This window comes from Sapajus apella, unplaced genomic scaffold (assembly GCF_009761245.1).
Source record: "Sapajus apella isolate SASKATOON/1434 unplaced genomic scaffold, GSC_monkey_1.0 scaffold2, whole genome shotgun sequence".
Classification (NCBI taxonomy): Eukaryota; Metazoa; Chordata; class Mammalia; order Primates; family Cebidae; genus Sapajus; species Sapajus apella.
This window is the reverse complement of record NW_022436942.1, coordinates 43,973,092-43,991,046: the sequence shown is the minus strand read 5'-3', so window position 1 is coordinate 43,991,046 and position 17,955 is coordinate 43,973,092. Positions and strand designations below refer to the sequence as shown.

General features: G+C 35.6%; 1 protein-coding gene across 1 annotated transcript in view; it reads right to left on the bottom strand.

The window, feature by feature from the left end:
* The window catches only part of LRRIQ1 (leucine rich repeats and IQ motif containing 1), a 206,090-nt gene that overhangs the window by 24,006 nt on the left and 164,129 nt on the right, over nt 1-17,955 (bottom strand). The gene's annotated exons all lie outside the window — the stretch shown is intronic.

Here is a 17,955-nt window from a genome sequence, read left to right as displayed (position 1 = left end):
TTCAGTCCATAAAACTAGGGTCTGTACATTACTCATCTTTGTATCTGCCTAGCCACAAATTCGTTGATAGTAAATTTGGCCTTTTCACTTACTAGCTGTGTAATGTTGGGCAAATTATTTCTCTTTTCTCTGTCTCAGTTTTCTCCTCTTAAAATGTAAATAATAATATAAAATGAACACAGAGTTCCTAACATATAGTAAGGATTTAATAGCCATATTACCATTTTTATTTAAAAATGTAAAATGAATTCCATCATGCAAAGCCTTAATGCTATCTCAATTGCCAAAGACCAGGTCTTACTCTAAATTCAGGTCAACTTTTGGGTTCTAGGGGGTCACTGACAGGAGGGGAAGATTCATGAATTAACACAAAACTAACCAGAACAATTTTCTGGGGGTGAGTCCAGGAAGAAATCCTTACCAGAATTCTAAATATGTAACCAGTATTTTAAAATGTATTTTATTTCATAATATGTAAGGATTTTAATGTGTCTTTAAAAAGAAAAACCAATTTCCACAAGATAAGAAAAGTAGATGGTCTTGATTGATTTTAAGCTATTTCACGTAATTTTTAACAATTGCTTAGTAATAACCATGAAGAAGGCTCCATTGACATGATTCTCTCCTGTTTCACCCTCTCAATTTAATTATCCTTGAAAAATATTCCTCTATCCAACCTAGACTCCCTCAGGGAGTGTTAATATAGTAGGTCATCCAAACTAGGGCCCACTCAATAGAATAATGGAGCGACTAATGATATCAGTATGGCTTTCAGAATAGCATGGTCTTAGTAGCCACATAAATATTATTGTCACACACATATATATGTATGTATGAACACATATGTGTTCATATATATGTGTTACTTGAAGGATTATATATATATATATATATACATATATATATATATATATATTTATGTGTAGCTTTTGACTTCAAGTCTCTGCTCTATGCAAAGGATTTTACCCACTGATGAAAATGTGTTTCTAATTCTACTCATTTATGTATATTTATTCATTGAGGAACAAGTAGGTGGTTCTATCTCCTTTACTAGTTTTACTGCAGAAGAAACCAAGACGTGTACTATATTGGTACATTAGTGATAAAAGCTTCAAGAACTCAATAAAATATACTTTATATCATTAGATAGCTGTATAACAGAAATGCTTATAGCACATATGTCTATATGTTCATAATGAAATTCCCATTATGTGCATTTATATCATTTTATTATACTCTTCTGCATATGAATTCTATATATGTCAAACTGAATTATATAGGTAAGTTTCTGATACAGAGGTAACTTTACATGAAATACTGAATATATATGAAAGTGCTGCTTGCATTATACAAAGCAATAATTAAAAATAACTTTCACAATATGCAAGACCACATATTAGAAACTAATAAACCTGGCCCTAAAGTTATTGCTGTCCATAGGCAATCATATTAAGCAATTATCCCTATAGCTGGCTGAATATTTAAGAGTTTTCCAGTTGGATACTTTATTAATGCCAAAGTTTTATCTTTTATTGTACTATCTTTAGAAAGATAGACTTTTAATTTACGTAGCAGAATTTCATTTGTAAATGAATTGGGTCTTTTTTACAGAAATTTCACGTTTAATTTAAAACTAGGTAAAAGCAACCCTTATCTACTCATATTCTAGTGGAGAAATGAGTCAGTATTGGTAGGCATTATAGGTCCACACTATAAAATTACTTTTTAGCTTTAAACTATTACTCATATAAAAATTAATTTTTGAAGGTTTTTTAACCATTTTATTTTGAAATATAACACATACACAAAATTTTACATATAGTATGTTTATATTGAATTTCAAGATTTATAAATAAATATACTATGAAATATAAGGAATTAAATAAATTATATATTAAATTATATGTAAATTATAATTATATAAACAAAATGTTGTAAAACATAGTCCTCTGATCATTTCAAAATATAGAACACTGCCTGCACACCATAGGTCCTGCTCAAAAGCCTGTTCTAGTATACCAGAGAATACTATGCAGCCATAAAAAAGAAAGAGTTCATGTCTTTTGCAGGGGCATGGATGAAGCTGGAAGCCATCATTCTCAGCAAACTAGCACAGGAACAGAAAATCAAACACGGCATGTTCTCATTCATAAGTGGGAGTTGAACAATGAGAACACATGGACACAGCAAGGGGGACATCACAGAGGGGTCTATTGGGGGTGGAGGACAAGAGGAGGGAGACCATTAGGACAAATACCTAATGCAGGAAGGGCATAAAATCTAGATGGGTTGATAAGTGCAGCAAACCACCATGGCACTATGTAACAAATCTGCACGTTCTGTGAATGTAACCCAGAGCTTAAAAATAAAATTTTTTTTAAAATGTCTTTTCTCTTAAGGGCAGTTACTACAGTGAAGCTTATAACCTTGACTTTCTTTATTTCCTTTTATAATGTGTATCACCTACATGTTTAAGCACTATAATGTAGCTTTGTTTGCTTTTGAACTATACACAGATAGGACAATTCTGTAGGTATTATTTTGTTTTCATTTTTTGTTCAATATTGTTTGTAAAATTTACCAGTGTTGCTGTGAGTAGATATAGCTCATTTTTTAATTGCTGTACTGTATTTTACTATATGAATGTATTGAGCTTATCCATTCCACTGCTGTTGGCCACATTGGTTGTTTCCAGTTTTGGGCTATTAAGAACAACATTTGCATTCTATTTCTGCCATTTCAGCAGGGACATGGATGCAACTGGAGGCCATTATCCTTAGCAAACTAACATAGAAACAAAACAAGATACTGCATGTTCTTACTTATAAGTAGGGGGTAAATTAGAGCACATGGACACGTAGAGAGGAACAACACACACTGGGGCCTATTGGAGGTTGGAGGATGGGTGGGGAGAGAAGCAGGAAAAATAATTAATGGGTACTAGGCTTAATACCTGGATGAAATAATCTGTACTACAAACCTCCATGACACAAGTCTACCAATGCAACAAACCTGCACTTGTATCCCTGAACCTAAAAAGGAGAAGAACAACACTGCCCTATCCTTGTACAAGGGTTCTATAGTGAAAATATCTATGAGTGTTACTTGCAGGATGATAAAATATGCATACCTTCAACTCTACTGGAGTGTTGAAGTTGTTTGCCTAATGGTTACACCAAATTACAATATGCTCCAATTAGCAAAATATGAGTTTCATTAGTTCACATCCTCTATAACACTAAGTTTTGTTAGGCTGCTTTTTTTGTTGTTCGTTTGCCTTTAAATTTGCAGTTTTAATTAGCCTTTCTCTGCTTGCAAATGAGATTAAGCACTTGTTTATATGTTCATCAGTTATTTGGATTTGTTTTATGAAATATTTGTTGAAACTTCTTGTTTTAGTTATCTTTCTCTTGAACTGTCTGTATTTTAATGCTTCCTAGGAATCATTTATATATTCTGGATATGAGTGCTTTGTTGGTTATGTGTGGCAAATACCTTTTCTATGTGGCTAATATTTTACTACTATTATGAAACCTTTTGATGTATGGGGTTCTTAATTATAATGTATATATATTTATTAATAGGACTAGTACTTTTTGCATACTTTTGAAGAAATAATTGCATATCTAAAGGTTATGAATATATTCTTCCATATTATCTTCGGTGATTTTTATTTTTTTTTCTGTTTACATTTAGGTCTTTAATGTGGGCAGAATAACTTATTTTAATATAGACAACTAACTTTAAAATAAGATATTAGAAAAGCCTACCTATTCCTCACTGAGTTGGAATGCAACCTTTATTACAGTATCAACTAAACATTATATGTATGGGCCTCTGTCTTGGCTCTTCAGTTGCCATTTTCTATGCTATTACACTATATATCCTACCTTTCCCTACCCTATCTATCCACCTCACAATTACCACCATACCATCCCATATCACACAATATTCACTGTCTTATTTGATGCAGTTCTATAATCAGTTATGGTGTTTGATATGGCAAATTCTTCCACTTTATTTTTGTTGAGTGTGCTTTGGCTATTTGCGGATTTTGAATTTCCATACAAATTTTAGATTCTGCTTGTCAGTTTCCATAAACAAACACTGTGTGGGATTTAATTGAAATTGTAGTCATAAGTTAATTTGGAAAGGCTTAATTCTTTACTCTTTAGACTTCCAATTCATAAATATACTTAAATCTTTTCTTTAACATTTTAATATAGTTTTATGATTTTCTTCATAAGGTCTTGCATATCTCTTATTAGATGTATTCTTCAGAGCTTGATTAAAAATATTATTACTGGTTGCATTTCTTTTCCTTCTTATTACTGATCCATAGAGTTAGTTTAAGAATAGGATCAGTTTGTCAAATTTTATTTTTTTTAGATTTTTTTCATTTCCTCTAAATTTTCAAACATATTGACATAAAGGCGTTCACAATATTATTTTATAACAGCTTTAAAGTTGGTAACATCTGTCAATCTACCCCTTTCCTATTCCTGATATTTGTGTTTTCTCTCTTATTTTCATTATCAAATTTGCAAGAGTTGCATCACATTTACTAGTCTTTTCAAAGAATTTTGGCCTTATTGATATATTTTATTCCACATTTTTCTATTTCATTAATTATTTTTCCCCTACAATATGTAGTGTTTTGTTATTGTTATTTTTAAAAATCATTATGATTTCTTCAACTCATAAGTTTTTAAGTGTTCTTTAACTTCCAATAAAGTGATTTTCTAGTTATACTGGTTTTATTGATGTATAGTTTACCAGCATTGTATTAAAAAGACACTCTGCATAAGATTTTAATCCTTAAGACATTTTTTGATACCTGATTTAAGACCAGTATAAATTCAAGTTTGGTAAATATCCTATGTGGGCCTAAAGATAATATATATTTTCCAATTGTTGAATGTCCTGTATAAGTATTTTGGACAAATTTTATTAAGTCACTTTACCAAAGCCTGTCACTTACTGATTTATTGAGTATGTGCTATATAAATTACTGACAGAAATGTGCTAAACATTATCCAATATAGTTGTGGAATTTGCTGCTTCTTAGTATTAAATTTTCCTTATTTTTGAGGTTGTGTTATACTAGTTTATTAAATGTATCATATCTCTCTGGTAAATTGAACTTTTTATCATTTTGAAATTCTGCTCTTTAGGTTTGGTAATGTTTCTCTCCGTCTAATGTGTATTTTTTCTTATATAAATGTAAGAACATTCGCTTTTTTTTTTTTTTTTTTTGGTTAGTGTTTTTGTGGCATATTTTTTCCATTTGTTTGCTTTAGAATCTATTGTACCTTTATAGTTTAAGTTTGCCTTTTGGATTTTTAAAAAACTTTTTATTATAGTTTAAGTTCTGAGGTACAAGAGCAGAATGTGCAGGTTTGTTACATAGGTATACATGTGCCATGGTGGTTTGCTGCATTCGTCAACCTGTCATCTACATCAGGAGAGGGAATAAAAATAATTAATTGGCAAATTTGCTATTGAATTTGGGCAAAATTCAATAAAAAAGCTTGGGCAAAATGACGAAACTACACCTATACAAAAAAATTGAAAAACAAAACAAAACAAAACAAAAAACCTAAAACAAGCAGGGTGGTGTTTGTCTATAGTCCATAATCATGCCACAGCACTCCAGCCTGAGCAACAGAGGGAGACCCTGTCTCAAAGAAAAGTAAATAAATAAAATAAATAATAAACCATTTCTAACTTTCTTTATATATTTTTATATCTGAAATTTTTCATCTCTTTGCTTAAAAAATTCATAAAGCAAGAATGATTCATTATATAATTACATATATCCATTCTTGTGTCTATAACATGGGAAATGAAAGTTTTTCTATATCATGACCTCTGAGGGTCTGAGATTTTTATCCTATTTTCAGGCTGATGTAAGCATGACATTGTTTTGTAAGTGCTGAAAAAGAAGCAAGACTCCTAATTCAGGAGCAAAAAGTTTTATTCACAGCACAGCAAGATATATGAGCATCAGCATATTTGTGTGGGTCTCCTTTGTCCTTCAATTTCTATAAAGGTAAAGTGAAAGAGTTCAGGTAGATACCATGCACATGGTGGGTTTGTGTCACAGCTGAGAAACTCCAAGGGTAGGGAGTTAAAATATTTTATAACTGCTTGTAAACCAACCTATCTTTTGCACTAGAGGAAAACATTATCCTTATAATGCTGAATAGCAAGAGGATTTGTCCTTAGCTTCAGAGGAGACAGTATCTTTATCTTCTAAGGTTGTTCAGTACACAAACATTTTTTTTTTTTTTTGAGACGGAGTTTCACTCATGTTACCCAGGCTGGAGTGCAATGGCGCGATCTCGGCTCACCGCAACCTCCGCCTCCTGGGTTCAGGCAATTCTCCTGCCTCAGCCTCCTGAGTAGCTGGGATTACAGGCACGCACCACCATGTCCAGCTAATTTTTTGTATTTTTAGTAGAGACGGGGTTTCACCATGTTGACCAGGATGGTCTCGATCTCTTGACCTCATGATCCACCCGCCTTGGCCTCCCAAAGTGCTGGGATTACAGGCTTGAGCCACCGCGCCCGGCCCTCACAAACATTTTTTAAAACATAGTATAGAACTGAAGGGTAGTACATGCCACACTTCCAAAATGTTCAGAAACAAAAGGGTTCTATGGAGAACTGTGTTCCAACACTAAGTACATTTTTATATGAAACTAATGATTTATTTCTTTTTCTTCTATTAAAATGCAGACTACAGTAACACTATAGATTCAGTTAATCTAACTAATCTATTCACTGTCTGTGATCCTGAGTGTTCAATTTGTAAAAATTTTCTCTTGATAAAATTGTTTTCCTAGTTAAGAAAAAATTAAAGAAACTAAACCAAGACATTTACATTTTAGTTTAAAAATAGAAAACAATGGAAAAATAAACCCAACAAATTCTATTTTTACATCAAAAAAATCCTGTTTTGTAATCATTTTTCAGCATAGAAATATATGTAACTAAAAATTATATTAGTTTTTCAGTGAGCATCGGCAAGAAATATGCTGTAAATGGTCACAAACATACTTATTTTCCAAATGTATGAAAAGCTATTTTTCAGAATGAATTTACCATAGGAAAAATATGCAGTTTAGAATGCTGTGGTTTTTGACCAATTCATACATAATACCCTATGACTGGAATGTTCATTGTGCTTTGTCATTCTCATAATTTAATATTTGAATAAATTTAATAGAAATGTATAAATTCCTCTGGGAACAAATATGAAAAACTGTATTTCGAAATTATTTCTTATTTTCTTAAAGTCATCCAGAAAAAATTCTGTGTTATTTATTACAGCTAGTATATTAAGAACATTCCAGAAATATGACATTAAGAGGAGTCTCATGGAAAAATATGGCTTCTTGTTGAAGGGGAAATACCATAGGCTTTGGAGTCAGACCTACATTCAAATTCTCGTTACTCTTACATAAGCTCAAAACCTTAGTTTCAGTCTCCAAAAAATGAGGGTAATTTTTCTTTCATGGGTGTTGTGAAGATACAATCAGATATGTAAAATTCCTAGATAATATTCTTTTTGCTCAAGAAATAGCATCTTATGCTCTTTTCCCCTGTGGCAGCTACCTCAAAATATTAAGAATAAATCTTAGTCATCAGTTTCTTAGGTACAGATATTTACTAGAGCTTCTAATCAGAGTGTTCAACTACTAGCCTGAGGGCAGGAAAATCAACTTTAGGTATTTACTATAGCTATACTTAGATGTACTTACAAATAAATTTTTAAATAAAGAGAAGAATCACAGATTGAAAGAGTTGAGCTGTGTCCCCACATAAATCTCATCTTGAATTGTGGTTTCCATAATCCCCACATACGGTAGGAAAAATCCTATGCGAGGTAATTGAATCATGGGGCCATTACCTCCATGCTGTTCTTCTGATAGTGAGTGAGTTCTCACCAGATACGATGGTTTTATAAGGTGCTTTCTCTCCTTTAGCTCACCACTTCTCCTTGCTGGTGCCATGTGAAAAAGATATGTTTGCTTCCCCTTCTGCAATGATTGTAAGTTTCTGAGGCCTCCCCAACCCTGTAGAACTGTGAGTCGATTGAACCTCTTTCCTTTATAAATTACCCAATCTCAGGTATTTTTTCATAGCAGCATGAGAACAAACAAATATAGAGATATTTTATTTTAAAATGAGAGTAATAAAAGTTAAGTGATTTATCCAGGATGCGACAACTGTTTAGTGGGAAATTAGAAACATTTTTGAAATCTTAGACTAGTCCCTTTTTCACTATGTTGCCAATGTTAAGGCAACTTGTGAGTTTAAAGTTGTCTGAGAGCATAGCTGAGTGCTCTACGTGTTCATAGGAATCAAGAATGCTTGCTAATATATGTGTTGAAGTAATAGCAGCAGAAGACAGAAAGAATTTCTTAAGTCTCTATAGAAAAAGGCTAGTATTTTAGGTCATGTGAATCCTGAGAAAATGTCATTTATAACATTAAATAACAATCCCAAATAAAATGTGTCATCTTTGGAGTTTAATATGTAAAGCATAGTAACAATAGAACAGGTTCATTTTTTACACTCCATTATTCTCATTTTCTTTAATCCATCCATTGAGTTGGTAATATCAGTAATAGTATTCATTTTTAGAATCACTATTCTGGTTTTTTTTTTTCAGTTTTCTAATTTTATTGGTCCCTTATTGCTTAATTACATTATCAAATCAATTTTTATGCATATTGTTAAACTAAAGATATATATTTTATATTCTATACTTGATCAATCTACTATCTTAAATATTCAAATGGGTTAATTTTGTAGTTTATATTTCTGTTTACCATCACTCTTGTGGATTGCCTCCTGAGATGTTTAGTGTTTTCTTATTTTTTTAGTTAATTTATATTCTTTATATCTGCATTAATGTGAATTTCTAAAAGACTGAATTTAAAATATCTCAACTCAGAAAGCCTTTTAACTGCTTTTGTCAGGTACCTGGAGGTACATTCCTCCTTACTCTAGACAGATGATTCTCAGCTATAACTTACTACACCTATATATTTGTTTTCTTGCCATTTCTGGGTTCTGAGGAATTCTTTATCAACTTATATTTCTTTTTTCTGACAATGGATATTATCCAACTTTAAGATCTACTATATAAGCTACGGTAATCAAAATAGTGTGTTGAGTAGCTAGATTTAGTCATTTCACAATGTATATATACCTCAAAAAATCACATTGTACACATCAAATATGTATACATATGTATAACTTTGTCAATTAAAAACATAAATTTGAAAAAAAGAAAAATGAGAGAGAAGTTACCACTCTAAAAAGGAACCTATATTTCATATTCAAATTAAATATTATTTAAGATAAAGAGTATTGAAATAAAACAAAACAAAAAGACAGCAAGGGTATTGGTGAAATAATACATAAATAGACCAATGGAACATAATAGACAAACCAGAAATAGATCCACAAAAATATAGTCAACTGATATTTGTCAAAAGAGAAAAGGCAATACAATAGATTAAAAAAAAATACTTCTCCCATCAAATAATGTCAGAACAACTGGACACATGCCTCCCCATCCCCACAATAATAATCTAAGCTCACAGCTCACAACCTTCAAAATAGCACCTCAAAATGAATTATAGATCCGAATGCAAAATATAAAACTATAAAACTACTAGGAGATAACACAGTAGCAAATCTAGGCGTTCTTGGGTTTGGTGATAACTTTTTAGGAACAACATCAAGGGTACAATCCATGAAAAAAAAATTGATAATTCAGCCTTCATTAAAATTAAAAATTATTCTGTGTGAAAGACAATGTCAAGAGAATGGGAAGATGAGACACAGACTGGAAGAAAATATTTGCAAAAGATACAGCTGATAAAGGACTGTCATCAAAAATACACAAAGAACTCTTAAAACTCAACAATACATTTTTCCTCAGGACACATGATGGCCAACTAGATGAAAGTAGGAGGAACATCTGCCACCAAGAGACCAGAACAGTAGAAGACTGGTGCACTCCAAGCAGATCATTGGAAGGAAGGCATAGAGAGTGGAAAGAGGGAGGACACAGATGCTGAGCTGAAGTGGGTGGAATGTGGGAACTCTGCACAAGGCTAATGTGCATAGGGATTCATTTTTGGTCCCCAAGAATGCCTGGGAAAAATGTCAGTAGACCAGGTGAGAAGTGACCTGCTCATGCCATAGACCTCTGGAATCCTGGCAGCAGGAGACTCCACGATCCTCTCAGGCATGAACTATCAGGTAGAGCTGCCTAGAGAAGTGGTAGGGGGAGGATTCTAGCCTGTTTGGTGCTCCAAAGGTTTGGTGTGGGAACATATGCATGGAAGCAAGGCCAGTAATGTCCATCTTCCAAAGGTCTCCATGCCCCCCTAGAAGATGCTAGCCTTAGGGGAACAGTAAGACCTGAACAGAGCGAGCAATCTTGCCTGTGAAATGGGGCTCATCAGGCCCAAGTGCCACTCTGTCTGCTGGCCTCCCCTGGGGCGCAGGCTTGGACATGCTTGCTTGTAGTGCAGCTTTGGATATCCACTAGGATACCTCCTGGGGATCTGCATCATAGTTCCTGCTGGCAGAATGCACCTGATTGTGAGAGACCTCGAAGAGGGTGGTACTGTCCTGGAGGCACAGTTCACCCACACCCTCTCCAACCTCACCCACCTCTGTGCCACTTTGACAGCAAGCATTCATGCAGGACCAACCCATTATCCCCTTGCTTTGCTGGTGGACACGTGGACAGATTTTTTTCTCCCCTTTAATTCCTGCATGTGGTGTGTGTGCACCCCACTGTACCATTGCTGTCAATGAAAGCATACCCACCCTTTACCACCACTGCATCACTGGAACTGCCAGTGCCAGCACAAAAACAAACCCAGATGCCAGTGGCCATGCCCTCTACCCCTGCACTCTCACTGTCGCTGGTGTGAACACGGACAGGGAAACCAGCACCCTGACCCTGCCCTGTGCTGCTACCTCTGCCAGATGGAATGCACATACCAGTGCCTGCCAGCACCCGATCCATGTGCCCACACTACTACAGATGCAAACACACACATGGACCCCAGTAGTCCCCCACTACCCAACTCAGCACTGCCATCTTTAACACTGTCAAATCCCATATGGAAGTTGGCAGCCCCAGGCTCACCAGTGTCCTGCCCCAGCTGATAAGCCAGTGCTGCTGCTGGCATGTGCAAATGAGCATGAATTTTGCTGCCATGGCCTGACAAGTGCTTTGGTTGGCACCATCTTTCAGAGTGTTGTGGCCTGTGGTCCAGGAACACCTCAGCCGTTCCAGTGCAGCAGGTTCCTAACCTTGAGGGGCTAGATAACCAAAGTGAGCTGATAAAGATGAAACACTCCCTCCAAGAATTTCAGAATACAATAGCAAATATTAGCAGCAGAATCAACTAAGCTGAGGAAAGAAACTCTGAGCTTGAAAACCTCCTTTCCAAAATAACTCAGTCAGACAAAAATAAAGAAAAAACAATAAAGAAGAATGAACAAAACCTCCAATAAATATGAGACTATGTATAGAGACCAAATCTACAACTCAATGGCTTCATAGAAAGACAGGGAGAGAAAGCAAGCAACTTGGAAAATATATTTTAGCATATAATCCATGAATATTCTCCGAACCTTGCTAGAGAGGCCAACATTCATATTCACAAAATTCAGGGAATGCTTGTAAAATACTACATAAGGAAACCATCCCTAAGACACGTAGTCATCAGATTCTCCAAAGTTGAAATGAAAAAGAAGATGTTAAAAGCAGATAAGAGAGAAGGGCAGATCACCTACAAAGGCAATCAATCAGGCTAACAGCAGACCCTTCAGTAGAAACCCTACAAGCCAGAAGAAAATGGGGACCTATATTCAGAATTCTTAATAATTCCCAACCAAAAATGTCATACCCAGTCAAAGTAAGCTTCATAGGCCAAGAAGAAATAAGATAGTTTTAAGACAAGCAAATGCTAAGGGAATTCTGTATTAGTCTGGTTTCATGCTGCTGATAAAGACAGACCTGAGACTGGGAAAGGTTTAATTGGATTTATAGTTCCACATGGCTGGGGAAGCCTCACAATCATGGCAGAAGGCAAAAGGAGTAAGTCCTGTCTTACATGGATGGCAGCAGACAAAGATAGAATGAGGAGGAATCAAAAGTGGAAATCCCTAAAAAAACCATCAGATCTCATAAGACCTATCCACTGCTATGAGAACACTCTAGGGTAACAACCCCCTAATTTAATTATCTCACACCAGGGCCCTCCTACAACATGTGGGAATTATGGGAGTACAATTTGAGATGAGATTTGGGTGGGGACACAGAGATAAACCATATCATTCCATGCCCAGACCCTGCCAAATCTCATATCTTCACATTTCAAAACTAATCACACCTTCCCAACAGTTCCTCAAAGTCTTAACTCATTTCAGAATTAACTCAAAAGTTCACAGTCCAAAGTCTCATCTGAGACAAGGCAAGTCCCTTCCTCCTATGAGTCTATAAAATCAAAAGCAAGCTGGTTATTTCCTAGATACAAGGGTGGAATAGACATTGGGAAAATACAGTCATTCCAAATGGGAGAAATTGTTCAAAACAAAGGGGCTACAGGTCCCACACAAGTCCAAAATCCAGCAGGATAGTCAAATCTCAAACCTCCAAAATGATCTCCTTTGACTCCACATCTCACATCCAGGTCACATTGATGTAAGAGGTGGGTTCCCATGGTCATAGGTGGCTTTGCCCTTGTGGCTTTGCAGGGTTCAGCCTCCCTCCCAGCTGCTTTTATGGGCTGGCATTGGGTGTCTGCTGCTTTTCCGGGCACACTGTGTAAGCTGTTGGTGGATCTATCATTCTGGGGTCTGGAGAAGAGTGGCCCTCTTCTCACAGCTCCACTAGGTGGTGCCCCAGTAGGGACTCTGTGTGGAGGCTCTGATCCCACATTTCCCTTCCACACTGCCCTAGCAGAGGTTCTCCATGAGAGCCCTGTATCTGTAGCAAACTTCTGCCTAGACATCCAGGCATTTTCATACATCTTCTGAAATCTACATGGAGGTTCCTGAACCTGAATTCTTGACTTATGTGCACTTGCAGGCTCAAAACCATGTGGAAGCTGCCAAAACTTGGGGTTTGCACCATCTGAAGCCACAACCTGAGCTCTACATTGGCCCCTTTCAGCCACAGTTGAAGCAGCTGGGACAGAGGACACCAAATCCTTAGGCTGGACACAGAATGGAGACCCTGGGTCTCGCCCACAAAACCATTTTGTCCTCCTTGTCCTCCAGGCCTGTGATGGGAGGGGCTGCTGTGAAGATCTCTTACATGCCCTGGAGACATTTGCCCCATTGTCTTGTGGGTTAACATTTGGGTGCTCATTACTTCTGCAAATTTCTGTAGCTTGCTTGAATTTCTTCTCAGAAAATGGGATTTTCTTTTCCATCTCATTGTCAGGGTACAAATTTTTCAAACTGTTATGTTCTGTTTCCTTGATGGTTTGATAAGCATCTGGCATTTCCCCACTTTCACTCACCTATCCTGTTGCCCTGCAAATAAGGCATCTGCTTCTCCTTTGCCTTCTAACATGATTATAAATATCCTAAGGCCTCCCCCAGCAATATGAAATTGTGAGTCAATTAAACACTTTTCCTTTTTGAATTACACAGTCTTGGGTTTTTCTTCATAGGAGTGAGAGAATGGACTGATAAACTGACCTCAAGCTATAATATAAGGCCGCAGTAACCAAAACAGTATAATACTGATACAAAAGCAGACATGAAAACCAATGGAGCCAAATAGAGAGCCCAGAAATAATGTCACACACCTACTACAGTCTGATCTCTACAAAGTCAACAAAAACAAGCAATGGGAAAAGGATTTCCCTATTTAATAAAAAGTGCTGGGATAACTGGCTGACAATATACAGAAAATTAAAACTGGACCCCTTTCCTTATACTAGACACAAATTTAACTCAAGATGCATTAGAAACTTATATGTAAAAACTAAAACTATAAACACTCTAGAAAACACCATTCGGCACATAGGACTTGGAAAAGACTTCATGATAAAGACACCAAAGACAATTACAACAAAATAAATAATAATTAAGGCCTAATTAAACTAAAGAGCTTTTACACAGCAAAAGAAACTATCAATGGAGTAAACAGACAATTTACAGAATGGGAGAAAATACTTGCCAACTGTGCATCTAACAAAGCTCTAATCTCTAGAACCTATAAGGAACTTAAACAAAATTACAAGAACAAAACAACCCCATTAAATAGTGGGCAAAGGACTTGAATGGATAAAAGAAGACAGATACGTGACCAACAAGCACATGAAAAAATGCTTAACATCACTAATCATTAGAGAAATAGTAATTAAAACCAGAATGAGATACATTCTCACACCAGTCAGAATGGCTATTATTAAAAAGTCAAAAAAATAATAGATGCCGGTGAGGTTGTAGAGAAAAGGAAATGCTTATACACTGCTGGTGGGGATGTAAATTCGTTCGGCCATTGTGGAAAGCAGTTCAGCAATTTATGAAGTAAATTAAAACAGAATTACCATTTACTCAGCAATTCCACTTCTGGGTATATAAGCAAGAGAATATAAATCAGAACCAAAAAGACACATGCACACATATGCTCATTGCAGCACTATTCAAATAACAAAGACATGGACTCAACCTAAATGCCCATCAACGGAATCCTAACCAAAAAAAAAAAAAAAACCAAAGCTAGAGGCATCATGCTACCTGACTTCAAACTATACTACAAGGCTACAGTAATCAAAGCAGCATATTACTGGTACCAAAACAGAGATATAGACCAATGGAACAGAACAGAGGCCTCAGAAGTAATGCCACACATCTACAACTATCTAATCTTTGACAAACCTGACAAAAACAAGCAATGGGGAAAGGATTCCCTGGTTAATAAATGGTGCTGGGAAAACTGCCTAACCATGTACAGAACACTGAAACTGGACCCATTCCTTAAACCTTATACAAAAATTAACTCCAGATGGATTAAAGATTTAAACATAAGACCTAACACTGTAAAAGCCCTCGGAGAAAACCTAGGCAATTCCATTTAGGACATAGGCATAGGCAAGTACTTCACAACTAAATCACCAAAAGTAATGGCAACAAAAGCCAAAATAGATAAATGGGATCTAGTTAAACTTAAGAGCTTCTGCACAGCAAAAGAAACTATCATTAGAGTTCCCAACCAACAGAATGGGAAAAAATTTTTGAAATCTACCCATTTGACACAGGGCTAATATTCAGAATCTACAAAGAACTAAAACAAATTTACAAGAAAAAAACCCCATCAAAAAGTGGGCAAAGTATATGAACAGACACTTTTCAAAAGAAGACATTTATGCAGCCAACAAACTTATGAAAAAATGCTCAATATCACTGGTCATTAGAGAAATGGAAATCAAAACCACATTGAGATACCATCTCACACCATTAGAATGGCGATCATTAAAAAATCTGGAGACAGATGCTGGAGAGGATATGGAGAAACAAGAACGTTTTTACACTGTTTGTGGGAGTATAAATTAGGTCAACCATTGTGGAAGACAGTGTGGCAATTCCTCAAGGATCTAGAAATAGAAATACCATTTGACCCAGCAATCTCATTACTATGTATACACCCAAAGGATTTCAAATTGTTCTATTATAAAGACACATGCACAAGTGTGTTCACTGTGACACTATTTACAATAGCAAGGACTTGGAACCAATCCAAATGTCCATCAACAATAGACTGGACAAGGAAAATGTGGCACATATATACCATGGAATACTATGCAGCCATCAAAAAGGATGAGTTCATGTCCTTTGCAGGGACATGGATAAAACTGGAAACCATAATTCTCAGCAACTGACACAAGAACAGGAAACCAAACACCACATGTTCTCACTCATAAGTGGGTGTTGAAAAATGAGAACACATGGACACAAGGAGGGGAACATCACGCACTGGGGTTTATTGGGGTGTAGGAGAGCTAGGGGAGGGATAGCGGGGGTGGGGGAATTGGGGAGGGATAACATTAGGAGAAATACCTAATATAGATGATGGGGGGATGGATGCAGCAAACCACCATGGCATGTGTATACCTATGTAATAATCCTGCAGGATCTCCACATGTACCCATGAACTTAAAGTATAGTTTTTTAAAAAAAGAAAAAATATATACATTTGTGTGTGTGTGTGTCAAAATATATATATATAATGCAAGGGTACAAAGCCATAAAAATGAATGAGATCATGACCTTTGCAATGACATGAATGGAGCTGGATGCCATTTTCCTAAGCAAATTAACATAGGAACAGAAAATGAAATACCATTTGTTCTCATTTATAAGTGGGAGCTATACATTGAGTACATCTGGGCACAAAGAAGGGAACAGACATCAAGGTCTACTTGAGGGTGGAGGACAGAAGGTGGATGAGGACTGAAACACTGTAATACATATCAGATACTATGATACTTATGCTTATTACCTGGGTGACAAAATAATCTGTACAACAATCCCCTTGACACACAATTTACCTATGTAACAAAACTTCACATATACTCATGAACCTAAAATACTTAAAAAAAAGATTAAAAACTCAACAATTAGAAAACAAACAACCCCATTTAAATATGGGCAAAAGACCTGAATAGACACTACACCAAAGAAGATACAGTGATAGAAAATAAACATATGAAAAGATGCTCAGTATTGTATGTCATTAAGGAATTGCAAAATAAACAACAATGTGATATGACTCCACACCTATTATAATGGAAAATATCCAAAACAACGAGAATGACAGGACTCTCATTCATTGTTGGTGAAAATGCAAATAGTACAGTCATATTGAAAGACAGTTTGGCCATTTCTTACAAAACTAAACAAACTCTTACCATACAATTCAGTAGCCATTGTTACCTAAATAGGTTGATAATGTGTGCACTCACAAATATTTTAACATGGACATTTATAGCAGCTTTATTCATAACTGCCAAAACTTCAGAACAACTAAGATGCCCTTCAGTAGGTGGATGATTACATAAACTGTGCTACTTCCATTCAATGAAATACTATTTAGCCCTAAAAAGAAATGAGCTATCAAGTCATGACCAAACATGGAGGAACCTTAAAAGCATATTACTAAGTGAAAGAAGCCAATCTGAAAAGGCTATATACTATATGATTCCAACTATGTGACATTCTGGAAAAGGAAAGATTATGGAGCCAGTAAAAAGAGCATTGGTTGCTGGAAATCAGGGAGGGAAGGATGAATATAGATAAAACATATAATATTTTTATGACAGAAAATCTATTCTGCATGGCACTATAAGGCTGGATACATGTCATTAAACATTTGTCAAAATCCATAGAATGTACAACACCAAGAGTGAGATCTAATGTAAACTATGGACTTTGGGTGATAATGATGCATCAACATAGGTTTTACCACTCTAGTAAGTGATATTTATAGCCAGGGAAACTGTACATGTATGGAGTACATGAGAACTATCTGTACTTTCTGCTAAATTTTGCCTTGGACCTAAACTATAGTAAATATAGAGTCTATTTAAAAATATTATTTTTTTTTACTTCAGCACTTTTAGGTGAGCTGCATGTGAACATTTAATTCACCACATTGCCAGAAATAGAAATCTGTTTAGCATATGCTGTGGAAGCAGAAGCTCAATATCAGAGACAATACATGAGAAAGTCTGTGTTTGATATGGCTAGAGGTGAAATTTGGAGGTAGAGATAAAAGACTCTAGCAAGAATGGAAGTTATCATCTACTGAAGATTTACTGTATGTTCAGGGGTGGTATCCACACTTCCAATACGTTATCTCAAATTCTGAGAGGCTCACATGATTATTTCCATTTA